This window comes from Peromyscus leucopus, chromosome 19 (genome assembly GCF_004664715.2).
Source record: "Peromyscus leucopus breed LL Stock chromosome 19, UCI_PerLeu_2.1, whole genome shotgun sequence".
NCBI lineage: Eukaryota > Metazoa > Chordata > Mammalia > Rodentia > Cricetidae > Peromyscus > Peromyscus leucopus.
In genome coordinates this window covers 77,923,120-77,948,210 of record NC_051079.1, presented here as the reverse complement: position 1 = coordinate 77,948,210, position 25,091 = coordinate 77,923,120, and the positions used below count along the sequence as shown (strand labels likewise).

Here is a 25,091-nt window from a genome sequence, read left to right as displayed (position 1 = left end):
AGGCAGGAGCTGATGCAGAGGCCATGGAGGGGTGCTGCTTACTGGCTTGCTCCCCATGGCTTGGTCAGCCTGCTTTCTTATAGAACCCAGGACTACCAGCCCAGGGATGGTTCTCCAGAGTGAACTTCAGCAAATCCTGCTTCCATTTGTCCTGAAATCTTCAGGAGAGGCCTATATCTTGTTTATCTCCCCAAGGGAAGGGATTTTAGTAGTCCATGTATACGTTTAGTTAGTCCCACTTCACAGAGGGAGAAGCAGAGGTTTGGGAAGTTGAGTGACTTGTGGACTCACACTTGGGTCACACTCATCCTAGTTGGGTCTGGGCAGCTGAGATACAAAATGTCCTTAAACTCCAAACTCCTCCATCATTCGCCCCCCTAATCTCTTGGACGCTTGTTCCAGGCTTCACCTCTGGTGCCCAGAGCCTCGGAGTCGAGGAGCAGGGGTTTGGAGCCAGTCCAGACTCTGGAACCAAAGGTACAGGTTTTGCTAGTCTGTTCTGACCGGTTAAAACCGGTCTTTTTTGAGACTGCTTGTCTGCCAGTCTGAAGCCTAAGTCTCCAGTCTCCTTAAGCCTTGGTGTCTTTTGCTTCTGGCACCGAGTTTATCTAAAGCTTCTATGAAAGAAGGTGGACATTGCCTACTGAGCCAAACCCTTTGTGTCCACCACTGGGCTATGTTGTACAGTTATCCCTTCATGTCCACCACTGGGCTGTGTTGTACAGTTAACCCTTCATGTCCACCACAGGGCTAAGCTGCACAGCCCACAGGGCGAAATGCCAGGTGACTTTTGTGCTTGAAAAGGCTCCTGGCCTGGGTGGTGGGGTCTGGACTTTGGAATTATTCTCAGTGATAATTGCTCAAGACAAGAGCCTGAGTTCCAACAGAGGTGACAGAAAGGACAGAGAAACATGGCCACACTGGCGCAAGATGGAGTCACAGGTGATTCTGATTCTCAACCTGTGGGTCGTAACCCCCTTGCAAACCTCTGCCTCCAAAAACTATTTACATTGCAATTCAGAACAGTAGCAAAACTACAGTTATGAAGTAGCAACAAAATAAGGTTACAGTTGGAGGTCACCACGGCATGAGGAACTGTATTAAAGGTCGCAGCATGAGGAAGGTTGAGAGCCACTGCTTTAGGTGGATGTAGAGAGACAGACTCTGAGGAGGACCCCAGTTCCCAGCATGGAGTTCCTTGGGAATTCAGGGCCAAGTGCAGCAGATGGGGTTCCTCAGGCAAGGAAGGTTTGAGGAAGCTAGGGGATATGTAGAGGGAAAAGGATTGGATTTACAAGCCTTGATGGAGTACAGAATGGACTGGTCACAGACACACGTGCTTACAGATTTCCTTGTACTTTTTAATGTTTTTGCACATGTGTGTTTACATAGGTGGGGTGTACATGTGTGTGTGGACAGCCCAAAGTAGACATTGTATATCTTCCTCCATCTCTCTCTATTTATTGAGGCCAGGTCTCTTACTGAACTGGGGCTCGCCTATTCCAGCTAGGCAGTTTGCCCAGAGGATTTCTGTCTGTCTCTCAGGCACTGGGAATAATGGTGGCAGCCATACCTGCCCAGCTTTTATGTGGTTCTAGGGATCTAAATTCCCGTCCTCACACCTCCACGTCAAGTGTTTTAAGAACCGACCCATCATCTTCCCGCAACCCCTTCTCCTTAAAAAGTAAGTTTCTGTGTTTGGTGTGTGAGTAATGACAGACCAGAGGGCAGCTGCAGCTGTGTCTGTGCATCTGTCCTCCAGTTTGAGTCTCTGGTCCTGTCCTGCATAGCTCTCTGTAGTGACATTGAAGTCAGGGATAGGGACACTGGTACTCTCCTCACAGCTTGATCATATCGCATGTGTGCATGTGTGTACATGTGTTCTTCGACGTAGCTTCATGCCATGTGTACATCTGGGGCATCACCATCACTGATGGTTCTTCCTGCACCAATATGGTTAGCAAATAGGCTTCCTAGCAGAGAACCTTCTGTGGGGAGGTAACCCTAGACTCCCCTAATAATGAGCCTTCCTGCTCCATCCTCAGCTCTTCACCCTTTGTCTGGGCTTTCTAGTCAGACTTGCTTTCAAATACCCTGCCCCTGTGGCCCACAAATAACTGGCTTAGAAGTCACAATGCACTAGTGCCCAAGCTGCATTTACCAGAAAAGATGAAGTATCTAGAAACCTTTGCTGAGCCTTGTGTTAATTTTGGCTTGGAAATATATATTTGTGTCATTTGTCGATTACATTTGACAGCTGCCACTAATGCTAGGAGGGACCCTGAAATCTCTGCCATGAGGTTTAAGCACAGCCTCGTGCACAGGTGACACTGTAGGGGTGCTCCTGGTTTTTGGCTAAATTTTACGTTTTGGGGCATCTTTCCAGATAGATTCTGAGAACCCTAGCCAGTGAACACCCTCGAAAGAGGGGAGAGGAAAACGCCCTGTCTCCTTAATATCAATTTATGCTCTACATATTTTGGATCGGTCACTGGCACATGAATTCTGCCATCCATGGACCGAAAATCGCAGTCTCCCGACACACCCACTGGAAAAACCAATCTGACATCCTGCAGAAGGGGGCCGCTGACGTGATGCAGCGGCGCCTTCTGGCGGTCAGCCTTAGTGATGCACCCTGGCAGGACTCTGGCGTCTCTTGGGATTGACAATCCGCGACCCTACACCTTCCAAAGGGGGCAGTTTCGTCAACTCCAAAGGCTCCCAGACCAGAGGAAGCCCAGCGCAGAGGATCCCTGGGTCAAGAGGACCCCGAGATGAAGCTGACACGGACTCTGACGCCTTTGAAAAGGGACAGAGCCGAGCGACGGTAACAGCATCTTGAGGCTCTGGTTCAGGCAGCAGGGGGTTTGAGTTCGGAACCTGAGTTTCCACTCATTCTACGAGGCAGGGTCTTCCTGTGGGGGCAAAGATGGCCTCAGATTTGAAGTTCTTCTCTTGCCTGGTGCTGTGATTATAGGGGTGAAACATCAGGACTGTGTGAATTAAACTTTTGGAGGCTTGTCTTTTTGATACACAGTGGGAAGACAGGAGCTGTAATTGGACTCTTAGACTAGTTAGACTAGTTAGACTAGTTAATTAGACTAGTTAGGCCAGCATGATCACTAGCAGGTCCACTAAATGGAAGGTGAATATAGTTCTTATGGACTAATAATAACTAGTGAGTTAAAAAAGGTATGGGGACAGGGAAGGCTGTGCAAAGGAGACCCAGAGACCGGGTTTTGTACGAGGAGTAGGAGTTTCCACTGTAAGAGAGAAGGGCAGTCAGGATGGATGAACCGTGTGTACAAAGGCATTTTAGTAAGAAGTGTCACACTGCATTTAGGACAGGTTAATTAGTGTGGTATAAGCTTCAGTTGAGTGAGGTTGGGCTGGAGAGATGGCTCAGTCCTTACTGCTTTTGCTGAGAGTTTGGTTCCCAGCATCCAGGTACCAGGTCTCACAACTGCCTGTAACTCCAGTTTCGGGGGATCCAATGTCCTCCTCTGGCCTCCACAGGAACAGGCCTGTGCACGCAGTCTCTGTCACGCACATACGCACAATTAAAAAATAACAAAAATAAATCTTAAAAATAGACCTAGTGAGGTGGGAGCAGGTGGAAGACTGCAGAGGTGAATTTGCCTGAAACCTTCAGGAGAGCTCAGGGGTCCATATCGCTTCCAAAATCCCTCCACCCCTACCCCTGGCCCTGACACCCCTCCTCTGGGCCCTCTGGAACCTCCCTTCCACTGGTTACCACCGCCACCACCCCACCCTTGACCTTGGCTGGCTACAGGGTTTGGTATAGGGCGGGGTGTGTATCGGGGCCAGCATCCTCCACAAGCTGCAGAAGTGTTAGAGCTATACCCTGCCAGTCCTTAACCCTTCCGTGACTCACCAAGACTTTTGGGCGCCGATTTCTCCACTTCATGGATGGCCCTGGCTTCCTCACGTTTTTTTTTTTTTTTGTTTTTTTTTTTTGTTTTTTTTTTTTGGTTTTTCAAGACAGGGTTACTCTGTGTAGCCCTGGCTATCCTGGAACTCACTCTGTAGACCAGGCTGACCCTGAACTCACAGAGAACCTCCTGCCTCTGCTTTCCAAGTGCTGGGATTAAAGGTGTGTGCTACCACCATCACCCGCTCTTCCATTTCTTTTGAGTCCTTCTCTAGATTTGAAAATGGACTCACCTGGGGACACTATGACCCTAGGGGCTGTGTTGGTATGGCCCTGTCCCCTGAGCTTCTCTGATACATGTTTCCCCTCTGCTGCGTGGGTGGCCCATCTGCCTCCTCCAGAAACAGGGTGGCCAACAGGTGGCACTGTGGGGCCAAACCTGCACAGGACACAAAAGCCCAGAGAAAGTTGTGAGACAATAGGGAGGCATAGGAACCGGGAACTAGAGGGTGCAGTGTCCGTCTAAACACATTCTGTTTGGGTGTGTACTAGTAAATACAGCTATAGCACCAAACACAGGCACACAAGTATGTTGACGCTACTATCTACTAGTAAAATGTATGTACACACATATGCATACCTACATTCCTATCAGTGTATCTTTCATACACACATACCTTCATATGTAGGTGCACAAAAATTAGTATATATATACTAATTTTTGTATATTTTATATATATTTTTATATAAATTTGTAATATATATTATATTGTATGCCTGTATGTGCAAAACTGTGCTGGCTAGTTATATGTTAGCTTGACACAAGCTAGAGTCATCAGAGGAGGTAGCCTCAGTTGAGGAAATGCTTCCATAAGATTGGGCTGTGGGGTATTTTCTTAATTAGTAATTGATGGGGAGGGCCCAGCCCACTGTGGGTGGTGGCATCCCTGGGTTGGTGGTCCTGAGTTCTGTAAGAAAGCAGGCTGAGCAAGCCATGGGAGCAAGCCAGTAAGCAGCACCCCTCCATGGCCTCTGCATCAGCTCCTGCCTCCAGGTTCCTACCCTGTTTGAGTTCCTGTCCTGACTTCCTCCAGTGATGAACAGTGGTATAAGCCAAATAAACCCTTTCCTCCCCAACTTGCTTTCTGATCATGGTGTTTCATCGCAGCAGTAGAAACCCTAAGATAATAACATATGTACATACAGACATAGATGCTGAGGCGCATACACTGGTGTGTATGTGTGTATGCACGTGCGCACACATGGATTTGCACATACGCATATCTGTGTGCATCAGAATGAAGGGCTGCTGCTGGCTTTGGACCTCTGGAGGCCAAGGAAGGCAGTGGCTTCTGTCACTAAAGAGAACTCTCGATCTCCTCTGTCACAAAGATTTGCAATAAAACATGCCCTTAACCATCCACCTACTACAATTAAAAAAAATGATTTACTTATTCGTATTGGTGTTTTGTCTGTGCGTATGTCCGTGTGAGGGTATCGGGTCCACTGGAACTGGATAGTTGTGAGCTGCCCTGTGGGTGCTGGAATTGAACCAGAGTCCTCTGGAAGAGCAGCCAGTGCTCTTAACCACTGAGCTATCTCGCCAGCCCATCACATTCTTCTTTTTTTTGTTTTTGTTTTTGCTTTTTCGAGATAGGGTTTCTCCGCATAGTTTTGGTGCCTGTCTTAGATCTTGCTTTGTAGACCAGGCTGGCCTCGAACTCACAGAGATCTGCCTGGCTCTGCCTCCCGAGTGCTGGGATTAAAGGTATGCACCACCACTGCCTGGCCTTTTTTTTTTTTTTTTTTTTTTTTAAGATTTATTTATTTATTATGTACAGTGCTCTGCCTGCATGTATCCCTGCAGGCCAGAAGAGGGCACCAGATCTCACTACAGATGGTTGTGAGCCACCATGTGGTTGCTGGGAATTGAACTCAGGACCTCTGGAAGAGCAGCCAGTGCTCTTAACTTCTGAGCCATCCCTCCATCCCATCACCAATATAGATAGCTATGGTTTTCCCTAAGAGAAATCTCACCCATCTCTGAATATGAAATCAGGTTGGGTGTTTGGGGGTGGGATTTGAAAGGCAGAGGGAGACTGCTCCCACACACCACAAAAGCTGGGGTAGTTAGGGGTAGAGCTTGGAGTGCGTGCCTCGGCTGGGCATCCCTGTGAGGAACAGCCTACCAGGAGCCTGATGTTGAGGGCACAGCTATGGCAGTTAGGATCAGGGGAGGCTAGAGGGGACCGCCAAGACCGGGGCCATCTTTCTCTGTGGCGATGCTCAGTGGCGCTGACAGATCCTGTGATGACTGTTGTGGGGACCAGGACTGAGCCAGGTGACCTGGGAAAGCACCCGCTGGGCTGGGGAGGATGAAGGACCCTGGTATCTTTGAGAAGGTGATCTCTTCTGAGAATCAAGAGGAGCAGCACCCACAGTAGAGTCGATGGAGGCGAGGCAGACTGAGTTCAAGCTATCGGTTGCTATTCTCATTGCCCGGCAGAGTAACTCCAAGGAGAAATGATTTACCTCGGCTTACGGTTTCAGAGAGTTCAGTCCATCGTGGCTGGGGCAGCATGGCAGAGCAGTTCAGCTTACACTACGGCAGGAAGCAGGGGGTGATGATACACCCCTCAAGGAATCACCTTCCAGTGACTTACCTACTCCAGCTGGACCCTGTCTCCTAATGTTTCTACAACCTCCCCACCTGGACCAAGCGTCTAACCATAACCCGTTTATAAAGCAGCCATGCTTTTGAGGCCCCGGCAGGCTTTTCTTCCCAGATCTTACAATAGTGTCTGTCTGTGAGGATCTCAGTCCCGAGTGCTGAATGCTTAGGTCCCTGGAGCCTGTTTCAGAAGATCAGCTTGTCCTTTGACTGGCTCGTAAAACCATAGTAAAGGAGAAATGGTCGTGCGGCTTCTTGCTGCTGGCTTTTGGGGAAAAGTAGGCTGGTGGCCCAGCTGAGAAACAATGACTACCGATGAGCTCTGTGACCTCCCTGGGAACACATAGGCATGCCCAAACTAAGGGTCAGTTTGGGGCCTGAAAGGTGACGGTTGTGACACAAGCCACCGCCTGTGGCAGCCTCTGGGCCAAACTCCTCACACATCCTATAAGCTGCTTGCTTTCTCCTTAATAGGACTTTGACTCATGACCGATGGAACGGAGTGTCTCAGTCCTGCTAAAAAGCTCATGCCCTGGTGACATCCGGACATTTCTCAACCACTGTAGGGTGAGGCTTCTTAGGTGGCGGTGGAGGCTTGCTCCTTCAGGTGTCAGTACCGACAGTGAGCTCACCTGAAGCAGGTGCCCATGGGTTGCCTGGGTCTCCTCTCCCTCTCCTCTCACAGCAAAGAAAATCCTAGTATTTAAAGACGCCACTCCAAGTCCCGCTGCATGGAAGGACAGCTCTCAACTCAAGACTGTAATGAAGCCATTGTCTCTCTGTGGGCTTTGAGTCTCTGGGTGACACGTCAGTCTTTCCAAGCTTCATTTCCCATCTCTGTCAGGTGGTACTAACAAGGCTTGCCCTTTGTCCCAGGGAAACTTTTGGGAGTGGGTACCCCGTGGATGGACAGTCTAAGCAAACAAGGGCTCTGCACCTGGTGTAGCATTACCAAGTACACAGTGTGCAGTGTGGAGAGAGCTCTGTGAGGGCCTGGAGTGGGGCCAGCAGAATAGAGCTGTTCCCAGGTGCTGGCTGAACCACCCCTTAAATGCATGATAGTTAACATCAGAAGCAGGGAGTGGCTGGGGCCAAATTCCTGCCTGCCAGCCCCACAAAGGTCCCTTCCCTACATGAGTCTGAGAGTTCTCAGTTCTGCTAGACTGCTCATTTTGAAAATACAGATTTGCTCCAACACAACTGGCCGATTAGGGAAACATTTGAGCGTGATATGAATTTAAAAGTCCACATGTGCCGGGCAGGATGATGTCCTCAGAAAGGCCAGGTAAATGCTGAGCACAGCACACATCTGGTCTGAGTCTAGGCAGACACAGGCAGACTCTACACCCTGCACCACCCAGCAACCTTAGTTTCCAGCTTGTGTTGGAGTCACACCCAGACCACATCATCTCTACAAATTTTCCCTCTTGCAGAATTGCTTTGCTTCTCAACACTCCACAGCAAAAATGTCTACCACAGCAAAGATGTCTGCCACTGTTTGTAGCCATTTCCTTAGCAAACCTCAGGTCTTTGAAGAGGCAAAGTACATATTTGTCTTTTTATTGTATGTGTGGGTGCATGTGTGGCAGGTGCCTTCGGAGCCTAGCAGGGGCATTGAATTCCTTGGCTTGGGAGCTACAGATGGTTGTGAGTTACATGTATGTGGGTGCTGGAAACTGAATGTGAGTTCTTTGCAAGAACATGAAGTACTTCTAACTCTCCAAGCCATCTCTCCAGCTCTAAAGTGACAACCAGTGCATTGGTCAGGAAGTAAAAATGAATTTCTTAACCACTTAACATAAACTCTCTCTCTCTCTCTCTCTCTCTCTCTCTCTCTCTCTCTCTCTCTCTCTCTGTGTGTGTGTGTGTATATGTATGGGTGTGTGTGTGTGTGTGTGTTCATGGGCAAGAGTGCAGGGTCTTGTACCAGAGCACCCATGTGGAAGTCAGAGGACAACTGGACAACTTTTGGTAATCAGTTCCCTCCTTCTATCATTAAGGAATCCACCTCAGGTCAGTATACGTAAGAACACATTCTGGATAGATTGATGTCAATGTTCTCTGCTCAGGTCAGCATTCTCTATGGCTGTCAGTAGCGTCTTCTTCATGTACAGCTTTACATATTTCCTGAGACAGTGGCCTTGCCATCTGTCTGGCTCTTTACTGGCTAGTCAAGTTGTTAGTGTGCCTGACTGTGCTTCGCTGCCAAACCCACAGCCAACCGTTAAAACTCTTCTTTTTCTCCACTGTGCTAGCCTTTTATTCTTGTTTTGCATTGAGTTGAGAATTCACATCACATTGATGATGAACATTTCCTTTTCGGAACTGTTTTATTTGAACTCTGTGTTAGGTAGCTTTTCATTGCCATGACAAAACACCAGAACAAGTCAACCTATAGGAGAAAAGGTAGCTTTGGCCCAGAGGTTCAAAAATCTTAAGCCTGTGGTTGCTGGGCCCAGTGCTGTAGGCCTGAGGTAAGGCTAAAACTTCATAGTGGAGGAGGGGCATGGTGGGACAAAACTGTTCACCTCTAGAAAGCTGAGACAGACAGCAGACAGACAGACAGACAGACAGACAAAGAAAGGACTCAAGGGAAAGTATGGTCCCCCGAGAAATGCCTCCAATGGCTTTCAAATAGGTTGTGATGGCTAATATTGTCAACTTGACAGGTTCTAGACCACAGAAGAGACATGCCTTTGGTCATGTGTGTGAGAGATTGTTTAAGTTAACTGTGAGAAGGTCCACCCTAAATGAGGGTAGTGCCACTATGGGCTGGATCCCATACTGCCCCAAAAGGAGGAAGCAGGTTGCATACCAGCATTCATCTCCCTCTGTTTCCTGACCATCAATTCCACGAGACCAGCTGCTTCATGCTTCTGGTGCCACACACCCCACCATGAGGAACTGTACCTTCCAACTGTGAGTCAAAATAGATACTTCGTGCCTTGTTTCTGTTATGTATTTTCATCACAGCAGTGTAAATGGCAACTGACACATAGAGCCTGTTGCTTAAACTTCCATTACTTCCCAATAGCCCATCAAAGTACAAACCCATCAATGGATTAACTCAGTGAGAAGGCCAGTACTCACATGATCCCCACACTTTCTGAAGTTTACCTCTGAACATTGTTGCCCTGGGGATCCAGCCTTCAACACAAAAGCCTTTGAGGGGAACCTGCTACATCTAAACTATAACAGATTCTTGTGCCCAGTGTTTTATTTCCTCTTCTAGAGCTCTCTTCCTCTCTTCCCTTCTCCATCTTGCCCTATACCCTAAGACACTGGCCCTCAGTAGTTCAGCCATTGGGAAAATAGTGGAAGGCAGAAATGTTGCTGCTCATCTGCCCTCTTATGGCTGCAGAAGGTGAGCTCTTAAGGCCACTTCATCCTCAGGCCCCCCTAAGCTCTATTATCACTCTCTTCTCTTCAGCCCAGAGTGGGAAGGGCTTCCTGCTTCTTGTGGTCCTGAGTGGAGGGCAGGGCTTCTCTGTTAATGATTGGCTTTCCTTAACCCAGCCCCAATTTTTGTGATAGTCCTCAGTCCCCTCCTTGAAGGGCTCAGACCTTGTATAACACAGACATCCCCAATCAAGACATCCTCATTCTGCTTTCTCCCAGTTTCCTTATGCTGTTTTTTTTATTCTCCTGTTTGTCTCTCTTTCTTCACACTGGGGATCAAACTTAATGTCTTCTGCATGTAACTGCTCCACTACTGAGCTCCACCACAGCATGTCCTTTTGGTTTCTTGTTTGTAATTTTTTGTTTCTGTAGACATGCTATTATTCTCCTCTTGAAGCCTTTTCTTTCTTTCTGAATTATCTTTATTTTCCCTACTTTTTCTTCCTTAATTTTGAAGGTGATGGCCTATTGTCATCGGCCAATCATTCCTCTTTACCCGTGGACATTAAAACATCCAGGCACTGGCTGGGAAGTGTTATTTTTTAGGCCACTTACTGGCATTATGTTTTTATTAGTGCATATGACATATAAAGAGTGATTGGTTTCATTGTGACATCTTTATACACGTATATAAAATACTTTGATCATATCCATTCCTAAACCCTTTCCATCCCTCTCCTCCCATCCATATTTTTCTTTCCATTTCCCATCAAATATTGCTATTACTGTATTGAAAAATGATTGATATCTTATAGAAGTGCTTAATGAAATATTTAGGATAAAAATATGACTGGGGTTTATGCCACAATAACACAGGAGACAGGGAACAGGAAAGATGATTGACAGCAGTTCTCATGATGGAGTGGACAGTGAAAAGAGTGTGTGCCAGTGTGCTATGGTACTCCTTATTTGTACCTCTACCTACAACCCCCTGTAGAATTGTCCCAGTTCTGACTGGGTTAGGACTCAGGCTTCCAAGCAGCACTGGGGTGCACTGTGGGTGGCCCCAGTGAGCTCCCAGGCTGGTGCCATGATAACTTTAAAATTTGTGGGAAATGAAACAACATCTGTCAGTCACAGATACCCATGGGCAGTCACCTGGGTTTTTAGAAGACCAGAGACCTGCTTTTGCATATGTTTGATGTCTCATTAACACCAAATTACCTTTCTTTTGTATAAAAATCTGACAGCCTCTGTTTTCTCTGTAGTCCCCAGATCCAGAAAAAAAAAAATAGAGGGCGGGAAAAGAGCACAGCTAGTTGTTAGTGTGAGGTCATCTTTGCATGAGACCCTTCTTTCCTACCCCAAGCTCTGTGCTGGGATAGGAAATAGGGGTCTCAGACAAACAACACTCCAGCCAAAGAACACCTCAACCTCAAGATGTTTCCATTCTGGTGTCATGACTCAATGGGGGTGTGTCTCAGGGCAGTTGAAGCTGGGCCGGAAAGACTGGGCTTCTCAGCAAAGAAGGCAGCTGCAGTGTGAGACCGGAGAGGACAGATCTGCAAAGCGAAAAGTGGTGCAGGGTGCTAGGTCAGCTTTCCCAGGAGATGTGGGGGTGTGTGTGGAGGGGGCGGGTGCTGGAAACTGGCATCAGGGCAGGCTTGGAGCCTAGCCAAGAGAAGCCACTTCTTGTCAGAGCTAGAGAGCAGAGTTTCTCTGCAACACATGTGTGCTAGACCTCTGTGGATCGGGGATGAGAGCCAGGGTTGTCCTTAGAGGGGTGTGACCCTCTGCAACCACCCATGGAGCCATACTTAGAAAGGCCAGAGCTCAATTAGTACTTGTCTGTCACTATCTTTTGTGAGTGTGGTACGTGTGTGATGTGTGTGCTCATACATGTGAGTGGAAGCTAGAAGTTGGTGTCGGATGTCTTTCTTAATTCTCTCTCACTAGACCTGGAGTTCACCATTTAGGTTAGACTGCCTGGCCAGTGAGCCTCCAGAATCCACCTGTCCCCTCACCCGTCCGGTGCTGGGGCTGCAGGTGTAAGCCTCTGGCTTGGCTTTTATGTGGGTGCTGGAGACCTGAGCTCAGGTTCTCATGTTTGAGTAGCCATCCCTCAGCCCCCATAGTCTTTATCTTCATGTTCTTGATGCCTGAACAAGGGGACCTGCATTTTCACTGTTTGCTGGGCCCCCCAATGGTTATGTAGTGGGTCTCATGGGGTGGGGGTGGGGGGTGTTTGTCTTGACTTGTCACCCTCACTGCTGTTATTTGAGGCAAGTTGTACCACCCAGCCACCCAGGGTCCCAAACCCCACATTCTGGTGTCTTTCAGGAAAGAATCCTTAGCCAGAGGAAGAAGGCAATAGGATCTAGGACTCTACAGGCTTGAGATTCAGTGTTGCTAGCAATATGCAATTGCTGTGGAACAATCCTTCTGGACACTATGAATATATGTTACTCTCATTGGTTAATAAAAAAAGGCCTACATGCTGGTAGCTGAGCAGGAAGTTAGGTGGGAAAGCCAAACTGAGAATGGTGAGAAGGCGGGCAGAGTCAGAAGAGATGCCAGCCAGCTGCCGAACAAGCAGGACATGTGGAAAATGAGGTAGCAGGCCATGAGCCACGTGGCAAAGCATAAATAGAAATATGGGTTAATTTAAGTGTAAGAGTTAGCTAGTAACAAGCCTGAGCTATTGTCTGAGCATGTATAAATAACTAAGTCTCTGTGTGGTAATTTGGAAGTAGCTTCCAGGACAGGGAGCACAGTCAGGACAGGAAAACATCTGTTTACATATAATAGTGATGGATCACCAGGCAGCCACCTGCCCTTCTTGGTCTCAGTTTCTTCACCTGTCAAGTGGATGTGCTAGTACTAGACCTACCTGCCTCAAGGAATTGCTATGCAATTCCTTCTTAGAACAGGAATCAGGGGCTCCCTGCTGCCTCTTGTGTTGAATCTGACCCCAGCACAATGCGTTTGGTAACAGCGTCTTCTCACTGATGACTCCAAGCAGGAGCTAATGGGGAAAGTGACTTCAGAAGATGACAGAAAGGATGGGTGACGTTGCGTCATCATAACACTGAGTCTGAGTGGCAGCTTTGTTGCCTGGATGCAGTTGGTGCTCTGGGCTTCCACAGAGAGGCAGGGCAGCCTGCTCGCACTGGGCCCATGCCTGCCGGCGGGTGTGTGCACACCAAAATCTGTCTCACAAGAACATGTGGGTAATCTTCTCTTATGGTCCCAGTTTAACTTCAAAATGTCTCCCTGGTGGAGGGTGACATGATTGTTGTCATAACAACCATCTCTTGGAAGGCTTTCTTCAGTACCAGAAGTGAATTAAATTCTTACCCAAGTTGCAGCTTTCATTGCTTTAAAGATTTATCTTCTTAGGTGTTTGTATAGGTGTGTGTGTGTGTGTGTGTGTGTGTGTGTGTGTGTGTGTGTGTGTGTGTGTGTGTTTGTGTGTGTGTGTATGAGGTGCAGGTGCCCTTGCACATGCATTGGAAGCCATAGGAGAATGTTGACTGGCTTTCTCTGTCACTTTTGCCTCTGTCTCTGTCTGTCACAGCTAGGCTGGCCAGCCTGTGAACTCCCAGGACCTGCTGGTCTCTGTTCCTTAATGCTGTCATTACAGGCACATAGAGCCAAGCCCAGCCTTTTTTGTGAGTGCTGGGATTTGAACTCAGGCCCCCAGGCTTGCATAGGAAGCTCTCTTACCTACTGAGCTATTTCCTCAGCTTCCTTCCACCTTTTCCTCCCCGAGACAGGATCTCATGCCTCCCAGGCTGGCCTCAAAATCACTACATGCTTAGAATGATGTTGAACGTTGACCCTGCGGTTTCCCTCTCTCAAACCCTGGAATAACAGGCATGTACCACTGCACCTGGTTTATGAAGCACTGAGAATCAAACCCAGGGCTCTAAGAATGCCAGGCACACAGTTCCCCAACTCTGGTACAACCTGAGCTCCTTCCAGCTCTCCTTGCTGAGGTAAGACACAGGCAAGAAGGATCTAAGGGTGTTGGTGCTCATGCCTCAGATTGGCACAGCTTGACTTGGAAAGTCAACATGGAATTGTGCCATCTGAGTCACCCAGCAGGGATTACCTTCTGATTGTCCCATGGCCCTGCTCCAGCGGTGGCCTGGGACTGCCTCTGTATCCAGTAAGTATGCAGCTGTTGCCAGGGACCTGGTCCAGAGATGAGAAGGTGCAAGTGCCCGGTCTGTTTACAGTCTATGCTTTGCATCAGGATGATGGGCATTCAGGAAGAAGAGACCCTAACTTGGCCCAAATCATTGAGCTTGCCCAAACACGGCTTGGCAGAGTGGAAAGGGGAGACATCGTTGAGTCACACACATTTGATCCAAGCTGTAGAACCATCACTCACTAGCAGCATAACCTTCCAAGTCACCCCTCTGAGTCCTGTCCCCCATACCTGTCAAGATGTTGGCTATGCAGGGTTGATGTGACAATCAGAATGTGCCCGTGGCTAGGTGGCAGCTCTGAGACACCGGAATACCTGATGGTCTGAATGTCAAGATCTAAAGACCTGCTCTGCTTGCTCAGTTCCAGCCAGCCTGTGGGAGGAACGCAGACAGCAAGGAGGTCAGGCTGCTTTCCCAGGGGGAGCATCCCGTCCACTGGTGGTCCTTCCCCACGGAGCCACGAACTAATGGGTTTCTATGGGAAGGAGCTCTATATTCTAAGTGGAGTCACAGCAAGTCTCTTTTGTATGTCCGTGTGTTCACATTTTTGCCTGTGTAGGTGTGCAGATGTGTGAGTGTGCAGATGTGTGAGTGCTCACAGAGACCAGAGGAATACCTCAGATGTCACATGTCAGTCTTGAGGTGTCATCCAGCCTTCCTCCACCCTTCCCTTCCCTTCTTTCCTCTTACATTTCTTCCCCTCTCTCCCTCCCTCCCTCCCTCCCTCCCTTGTTCCCTCCCTTCCATTCTCTCTTCTGTCAGGGTCTCTTGCTGGCCTATAACTCACCAAGTAGGCTAGTCACACTGGCCATGAGGCTCCAGGCCTGTCACTACCTCCTCAGTGCGGGGATTACAAGTGGAAGACACACTGCTGCTGCTGCCACTCCCCTCCTCCCCCATCTCCCACCTCCTCATTCCTCTCTTCCCCCTCCTCCTCTTCCTCTTCTGCCTTCCTTCCTCCCCCTTCTCCTCCTCCCCCTCAACCTCCTTCTCCCCTTCCTTCTCCTCCTCCTCTGTACAGCATATGATTAAAGCTTAGCATGCAAACACAGACCTTTTTTTTCAGGGGGCTGGAAAGGTTAGACAAGGCTCACCTCAGAAGAATAACTATTAATAAGCTTCTGTATAGATAATGTGGAAAATGGGGGGGGGGAAAGAAAATCTCTCATAATTCTCCTCCCCCACATGACCTCTGCTAACATTTTGGTAGATGGTTTGCACTTCTCTTGCAATCTTAAACTATGACTTTGGTTTTACATAGTTTTAAATCGTATTTTATGTGTCTATGCATGGATATTTGCAAATCACATCACAAAATGACTGTTGTAGAATATTATTTTAACTAGGCAAAGATGTATTTACATTTGTTTATGCTGTAGATTGTTGCTTTTAACTGTGTAAAAGCATGTTACCTTTGTTGATGCTGCATTTGCTTAATGATGCAAGGATGTGTGTTTAATTAAGTAAAATGTGCTTCATCTGTTTGGCTCTGCCTGCCTAAGCTCCTGATAGGTTAAGAGCTGAATGGCCAATAGCAAGGCAGAGAAAGGATGGGTGTGTCTGGCAGGCAGAGAGAATAAATAGGAGACATCTGGGCTCAAGAGAAGAAGAGCAGGAGTAGAAATGGCTCAGTGGTTAAGAGCACTGAGTGCTCTTCCGGAGGTCCTGGGTTCAGTTCCCAACACATACAAGGGTCTGTGCCACATCCTCTACATACATGTTATTATTGTTAGCTAGGTGTTTTGTGGGACTCCTAATAGTGGGAGTAGGTGGTCTCTAACTCTTTTGCCTGCTCTTGGGACTATTTTCCTCCTATTGGGTTGCCTTGTCCAGTTTCAATATGAGTGCTTTGCCTTGTCCTATTGTATCTTGTTTTGAGATGTTTGGTTGTAGTCTCTTGAAGGACTGCTATTTTCTGAAGAGAAAGGGAGGAAAAGTGGATATAGGGAAGAGCAGAAATGGAAGGGTGCTGGGAAGACTGGAGGAAGGGGCAAACTGTGTGGTCAGAATGTATTGTCCAAAAGAAGAATCTATTTTCAATTAAAAACAGAATATTTTCATTAATTCTTAGATAATTCCATGTGATTTATCTTGATTATATTCACTAACACATCCTTCAAGATACACTCCTTCCTCCCTGTATAATAAGTGATATAGCAAAAATCTCAACATAAGTATGTTTCTTTTGGATATGTGTAGACATTTATCCAGTCAGACTCCAAACCTCACAGACACATGAAGGACCCTTAATAATCATTCTGTATTTTCATTTAAGGATAAGTAGAAATACTAGTTGTGGGAAGTAGCAGAAATCATTTATTGTAGAACATAGGTAATTCTCAGGAGTGTGACATTATCTTGATCACTTAGCTCTCGATGTCTTAAAATGTATACAATAGTGCAATAGAGACTCCATCTGCAAGTAAACAAATAGGCCATCATTAGAACTTCTACATTTGTATTCTTGTTTTGATTTAAGCATGATTTATTAGAGATATTTTCATTCTTTAATATAAGCAACTCATCTTTGCTAATCCTAGATGTTAGCCACACATTGTTACTCATGGATATTTTAATAAAAACAGACAAAAATATGAAAAGTGGATCTCATTATAAGTGAAATTTTATGAATGCTAGAAACATACTGAGTGGATGAACAAAAACATACCACAAAATATACATTAGTCTGCCTGTTTTTCACAGTGCATTAGCTCTTGTCTGAAAGATAAAAATCATTTAAAAATTTTCACTGATTCAAGATTTTTCCAACAATATCTACCTATTATAGCTACATATTTATAAGCACATTAACCCAGACATATGTGAATCTAAAGGAAGATGAAAATACATCTCTTAATCTATGTTCTTGCATACACACATAACATTTGTTCTAACCTGATGTACCTACATTTTCTCACAGAATTATATTCCTACTCTTGTGATTTCTAGTGAATATCCAAGTTTTCCCTACCATGGTCTTCTTTCATCTCATCTCCTTTGATCACCATTGAAATTGTAGACAGAGTGAATTGAGAGCACCTATGACACAATGCAATACTTCATAAGGTAACTTTCCAACAAAAGTTTCTTTTAGTTTAATAATAACATAAAATTGATAGGGGTTTATGCCAGGATCAAACCTCAAGACATCTAATTAAACAGTACAGTACAAAATTTCTCCTTATTCCTATTTTTCTCCACTTTACAAAGTATAGTACCTAGATAGAATACCACTGTGAGCTGGGTATTGCCACAACATATCTTTTAGCAGCTTGAAGACAGGCAGTCAATTGCATGAGTGATAGACATCAACTTGAATCCAAAGCACAGATTTTCCTACTTTACCTCATAGTTATATATCTATGAAATGTACAATTATTTCAGTGTTTGCACATAACCTATATCATTTTTCTCTAAGCTTTCCTCTGTATTGGTGATGGATTGTTCCTTCACTCCTAGAATTATACCCAAAATATGCCTTATAAAGATTTTCCATGGTCCTGTTCAACTGTCCTTCATGCAACTCAAAAAACATATGTTTCTATATCACTCTTTAAGTCATTTCCAATAAACCATATGTAAATATACTATTCACACACAGGGAGGGAGGGAGGGAGGGAGGGAGGGAGGAAGAGAGAGAGAGGATCTTACTTAATGATAACTCCACTTTTAGATCTAAAAATTAAAAGAAAACATTTCTTGTTATTTAATCATTACAAAAATGAACTTACAATTATATTTATTGGTGGTGGCTCAATAACAATCTCATCAGGTGGCTTAGTCTGTTGAGAATAGTGAAAGACATTGTCACGTTTAAATAATCCTTAGATTCAGTTAGAAAATAAAAATTTGATAAGCATCTTCATAAAAACATATTGCATCTAAATATTCACTTTGGTGCACTTTCTTATTGAGAAGTCAATATGTTTGAGCAGAACTCTTTTGCAGTATGGGTTGCATTAACACAATTTATTTCTTCCCTAGTCTGCTTGGGTTGCAAATTGAGCTAATCAAATTGACCTTGTGTAAATATATGAGGACAACATTAATTGTACTAAGTTTTGGATGATCATATTGTTTATTCTGTCTTTCTAGATCTGATGTTAGAACATGCTGTATTTTTGTAATAATTATTTGAATATTTTAGGTAATATACTGTTGAGATTTCATGGGTAAATACATCTATGGACCTAGTTACACTTTTAATTTCAGGGATTAAAAATATTTCCTTAAAACTTCTCAGAAATGTTGTCTTCAGTTTTCATATAGTCATTAGAATATTAATTTTATAAGAAGATTAAAGTATAACATCGACTGCAGTGGATACTTTATATAATCAAACCATGATCTAGTTCAAATTTCAGCTAAGAAGTGCTAGATAGATTTAAAATGTAGGAACATAGAAGAAAACCTTGACTTGTAAATCTGTGTAATAACAAGTTGAAAGCATTCAGACTCACCAAATCAACTTTATTTCTGGAAATGATGAAAGGACGACCCTCTAAAGAAGAAGAAATTGTTTAATTTTATAGTATGAAACATTCTAGAAGCATTAAGACAAAGGTTGTAAGGAATATGTTCTATAATATAGTCACTATCTCCTCAATCAGACTATTCACAGCAGAAAGAAAAGGTAACAACACAAAGTAAAAACTACTTGTTCAATGTCTATAGTCATGGATCTTCTCTTACATTTTGGGAACACATACAATTTCCATGTTTATGAGATGTTAGGTTGAAGAAAAGTTGTTTTTTTTTTTTTTTGCTGTTATCTGGTATAAAATGACATTTTACAGAAAACTAGCACTGGAATACATGTTTCTTGGCTTAGTCTGATTAAAATCAGCTCTATGAACAAATATCTAACCTCTATTTTCTCTGTATTCCACCAATATAGCACAGATGACATTCAAATTCACAGTTACTTTGAAAGATTAGCCATTAAGAGGAATCATTATGTGGGTTGGTAATCAATTCTCTCCACAGTTTAGCTTTACTCTGTGAAGATTGAACTTAGATTTCCTTAAATGGAATCTTATCAACATTGTGAGTGGGCTGACCATAGTGAATGAGGTTTGAAGGGAAATTGAAACATTCCACTCAAAACCACAACTTATATCAACTTCTATTTTTCTCAGTTAGGTATCTGGTACATGTTCTTAAAGTCTCCTAATCTTAATTGACATTGTGGATAATAATGATATGTATAATAATAATTAACACCAAGAACAGAAGCTGTTTGGTGTAATGTGTTAGGCAAGACAACTTTACTGAGAGAGGCATGAGTTCTAGAAAACCTTTAGGCTTGTCAACATAAAAGAAATATGAACTCTAGTAATAAACAGTTACATTTTCAGATGAAAATCACGCTTTAGTGCTATAAGATTTTTTTTCACACTAATGAGTATCTGACTATCCATGAGCTACAGGTGAGATTTTCAGGCTGAACGTGAAAATACCTTACATGTGTGTTCCTAAAAGACTTCCAGTGCTGAACAATCCAAGTAATTTGCTAGACATGATTTTTACTTCAGAGTTGCATCATCATCTTCCAAGATGTAATTATTTAATTAAGGAATTACATGAAATTGTTTTCATTCATTTTTTTCATTCTGAGTTTTTCATCTTTCTGTATTGTTATCAAGCATGTGGTGCTGATTATTCAAGGCTACCTCTTTACCTAAATATATAAAACAGTTAACAGCTTTTTAAAAAATTTCTTTCATCTACAAACTACTATCTTCCTTCTATATCCAATAAATCATTTCCTTTTGTCTTTGGGATGAGAACTTCTCAGTGGTAAAGAAGGTTTGATATGTGAAATTGATAACATTTACTAAGATTAAGTACTATTTCTTAGTTTCACCTTGTGGTAGATAATGTGCTGGTGAAGGTGAGACTTCATCATTAACCTCTTTGACAATAGTCTTAATATAGTTTATTTGAATGAGAAAGATTTTATTTTATAGGCAAATAATCACTCAAATAAAAATCCTGAAAATAACAGTATTAAGTATTTTAATGCTGTTATATACTCATGTGATACTTCACCCAGTGTGGCGCACTAACATCAAGAATAGTCAGACATATGATCAGTACCTTCATTCCACTGTGTGTCAAAAATACCAACCAATCACATGTCTATGAAGAAACAATAAAAACACTTTTATTGTATCTATCCTGTATTTTCAAGTTGTAGATTCCAACAGACATCTCAATGTCCTCTTTTCCTTTATTCTGGCATTGGCATATATTCTGAAGCGCGCGCGCATGCGCGCGCACACACACACACACAGACACAAACACACAGACACAGACAGTTAGAGAGATAATGATGATAGATATAGACAGAGACGATATAGAGATAGATAGAAGATAGATAGATCAAAGATTAGATGGTAGAATGAGCCTTTGAAATATCTCTACAGAGGAAAAAGACATTTCACATATCTTACATCTTAAAGCTTGTTAAATTGGTTTTGTAAATTACACTTTTTTAGTTTTGTTTTTTGATAATGCCTTTTTAATGTATCTCTGGCTGTCCTAGAAATTGCTATATGCCCTATATTTCCCCCAAACTATTTTTCTTCCTTTCCTCATCTTTAAGTGCTAGCCATTACAAGTGCACATCACCCAACTTGACTTGCTCAGAGAGTTTCTCATTTACAGCTACAGTTTGTACACTAGGAATATTTTCTCTCATATTTAAATCAGTCATGAGCAAGCATATCCTGAAGTGGACAATTTGAATTTCTTGGAGATCCACTGTGACATCTGCACCACTCTATTGTTGCATGGCAAGAGGAAGTTGATATATGGGTTTGTTTCTATTCTAATGAACTACTTAAAAATTAAGTAATACTTTTGGTACCCCGTGACTCATAATTTATTGAACATTTAAGACTCTAGCCAAATAGTTTTTCTTTAGGAACATTTGATCATGTGCTAGCTTAGCAGCTAAGCTACAGATCTTTAAGTCAGTGTATTTCACTTCAGGTCAAGCTTTTGTACTCACTCAAAAAAAAGCGCTAATGCTTCTTTTATCTACTGATGCTTTCCATAATCAGTTATATAGGGTAAAAATTGGAAATGTGTATTTTATAGTCACTGATTTAGGTATCATTAATCTTTCAATGCTAAAATGAGTACTTCTAGATGGTGAAAAAAGAATTATGTAATGACTCTGGCTTCTGGTAGCAATACTCTACCCCTGAAATAATACCACTGTGATGGAAGGAATAGTCATTTTCACACATACATATAATCTGTGTCTCCAAATACCTGATGATCTGTGATTTCTCATAGACCTCAAGTAAACACTGACAACATGTAAATAATTTTACTATTATGAAACATGATGTGATCATGTGGCCCCCAAGTATAAACTCAAAAACATCCCAGTTATGCATGAATCCCCAGGAGGAATGGAGTGTGAATCCTTCATAAATTAACAACAACAGTTGAGATATTCCTCAATAGGAGGGCTTCCCTAAAATACACCAGCTATCTTGTACAGACCCCCAAACTTACATCAAAATATGAAAGATATTAATATTTATCTAAGTAGCTCTCTATATAATTTTCTCTAAATAATGTTATAGTCAAAGTACTAACAGAGTTAGATTTCATACATGGGATAATGTAATACCATAGAAATAATTCTGAGGATAAATGATGATTATTTTAAAATAAAGTTTTAATGTTAGCAAAAAAAGAAGCAGAATTAAATTCAACTTGTACGGCAGCTTCCCCTAGACATAGAGTAGAGCACTTCAAGAGCAATGAGGCTCTCAGAACCAAAACATAAATGCTTTTCTGCCTCTATCATGAGTACCCTGAGTCTATACGCAGGGTATGACTGGTCTTACCTTGTTCTAAATATCCATTTAATAGTTATTGACAAAAAGGTTGTTTAGTAAAAAATACAACTTACGACAAGAAATGATGAGGCTGTATACAACCATCAGGGAGAAGAGAGCAGAGGTCATTGTTGTAAATTGGAGAACAATTCTATGGGAACAGCTGTGTCTGGCAGACTGTAGAACTGCTGTTAGGAGAGCTGCTGCTGACCTTTTATATCAGGCTGCATTCCATTAGAACCTGTTTTTCAGGCACAGGTTGAATGATTTGAAAGACATAAAATGGGTAACAGATTATTGAAAATAAAAAAGCCACAGATCTGAGGCCTCATTTCAGAGGTGTTTATTTCAAAGAATCCTAGAGTTTTAAATGTATTCTGAGACCAAGGTATCAAATTATCTGAATAAATCTGTCCATTATAGTTACTCTTTTAACAATTTTCTGATATCATGTGTAAAAAGTGTTACTTGCTTTCAAATTTAGAAATTCTTCTAGCGTTAATTCTTGATTAATTTACAGTTTTCTATCCTGAAGTATTAAATTAATTTATTTTTCATTGTTGAAATGATGAGACACTGGAAAGTTTCCTGTGCAATTGTGGTTGCCTGAAGTCCACCCCTTAAACTCAAGGAAAGGTGGAAAGAGAGATCCAATTTCTCACAGTGAAATTATATACAATGGGTTCACATTTGATAAGTTCAAATGAAAGTAAATACAGCCAAGTCCTAAAAAAATGGAGAAGATTTATTAGCTGCAAAAATCACATTAAAAGAAAATATATTAAGGATTTAGAAGATTTATAGGCAAAGATGGTAACCACTTCCCAAGTGTTGCTTCTTTAGAAAAATATTTAGAAATGTATTGTGAAAGTTAGCAAATACTAATATGTGGAAAGTACTCTGGTCAGTATCCTTTTCTATACATGTCCAATTTAAATACTCATTCCTCAGCCTGCTCAATTAGTAACACAGTTCAAGAAGAATAATGTGGCAGAGAGAATACCGTCATATATGCTGAGGCAACATGTTAAGGTGCTTTCAATCCTTATCATATTCAACATGCCTGGGCACCTTCTGGGTGTTTCCAGCTTATCTCACCAGCAGACTACAATTATGCATGTTGAGAGAGAGAGAGAGAGAGAGAGAGAGAGAGAGAGAGAGAGAACAGATTAAGACATCCTTTTGTAAGTAATAGTACAAAATCTGCAGTATAGCAACCCATTTTCCCCAGGCCTCTCCTGCATTTCACAATTTCCTGGTTCTGAGCTTGCTTGCCCTGCTAGTGATCAAAAACTGTCCTCCAGTCAATACTTTACAATGAAAGGAACTCATGAATGTTACAACAGATTTGTCTCTAAAAGAAGTTATCCCCTGTCCTGTGCTTGTATGCTTCAGCAGGATGCATACACTTCTCTCACACACATCACTCACATATACACATAAACTCAACAGTAACTTAAAACATATATTTTCTATTGAGAAATATGAATGCTTTTATTGATATAATTAAGGGTATGATGATGAGAAGCATGATAATATGAAGTGAACATTATTATTTCTTTTTTGAAATCTTGTTTCTAATAGACAGTAATGTAGTAAGCATTTTTAGAATTTTCAGTTATCTTTTACTATTGACTCTCATTTAGCTATGGTCTGAAGGTAGACACTATGAGCCTTATTTTCTTTTTACTTTGATCATGTGTGTTTTGATACAGTGGCATCGAATGTATTTATTATTTCAGACTATTTCATGTAATATTGATGAGAAAGTGGGCTGCACTGTTATGGAAAGTAGTTGACATTTTAATTATATACAATCGATTGAATGTGTTACTACTGTAAGTTGTAGCAAGGATAGATGAAGTTAGCTCAGCTCAGGGCAACCCACCATGACCACTCTCCCTGCCCACACAGCTGAACATCATCACTTCAGCTGGACACCCCCTGCACACCCACATCTACAGCATGTTCATCAGTATATCTGGTGAGACACCTGGTAATTCTTAAATGGGAAATTAGGTTAAAAAGGAAAAAAGTCTTTTCAATGTTAAGATTGGGGAACAATATTAAGGTATAAGAATATAGGTCTCTGTATGGTTCCACAATGGATGCTTTGAAAGAAGAAAAATTAAATTAAATTAATGGAAAGATAACATGATGTGGATCATAATTATTATTATCAGTTTGGTAATTTGCTGTGGAATGGTCTGTATGTCAAATCTATTGCTCTGATTGGTCAATAAATAAAACACTGATTGGCCAGTGGCCAGGCAGGAAGTAGGTGGGACAAGGAGAGAGGAGAATTCTGGGAAGCAGAAGACTGAGGCAGAGAGACACTGCCAGCCACCACCATGGCCAGCAGCATGTGAAGACGCTGGTAAGTCACCAGCCACGTGGCAAGGTATAGATTTATGGAAATGGATTAATTTAAGCTATAAGAACAGTTAGCAAGAAGCCTGCCACGGCCATACAGTTTGTATGCAATATAAGTCTCTGTGTTTATTTGGTTGGGTCTGAGCGGCTGTGGGACTGGCGGATGACAAAGATTTGTCCTGACTGTGTGCAAGGCAGGTAAACTTTAGCTACAGTAATTCATATTTTATCCTTAAAAAGTGGTTTGAAGCCGGGCAGTGGTGGCACACGCCTTTAATCCCAGCACTCGGGAGGCAGAGGCAGGCGGATCTCTGTGAGTTCGAGGCCAGCCTGGGCTACCAAGTGAGCTCCAGGAAAGGTGCAAAACTACGCAGAGAAACCCTGTCTCGAAAAACCAAAAAAAAAAAAAAGTGGTTTGATAACTGTGTCAAATATGAAAATTTGACTGATAAGATACAAGCCTTAGGAAGACCTACTAATGAAAATAAGAAAATACTCAGATACAGACAGACGAATTTAGACAAGAACTTACTGTACCACTGCATGAGGAAACTGAAGAGGGTAAGCCCAAAGTTATTAGAAAACCAACCTTATTTTACACAATAACCATATAAGAATGACCAATAGATGATAGACACACCCAAGGTTATGCAGAAGTTAACTGGAATCTTGTAGAAATGTTAGATCTGAGGATATTTAAGGTAGCAGTCATTTTATATGATATGTATTACTCTTATGTGAAA

At 43.0% G+C, this 25,091-nt stretch overlaps 1 long non-coding RNA gene across 1 annotated transcript; it reads right to left on the bottom strand.

Annotated features, from left to right (window-relative positions):
• Positions 1–16,357: 16,357 nt before the first annotated feature.
• On the bottom strand, positions 16,358–22,177 carry LOC119086237. The gene is made up of 5 exons (XR_005089461.1): positions 22,050–22,177; positions 18,577–18,617; positions 17,848–17,898; positions 17,088–17,155; positions 16,358–16,532 (listed from the first exon to the last, which is right to left on the bottom strand). It is a non-coding gene; the product is annotated as an uncharacterized LOC119086237 (long non-coding RNA).
• Positions 22,178–25,091: the final 2,914 nt, after the last annotated feature.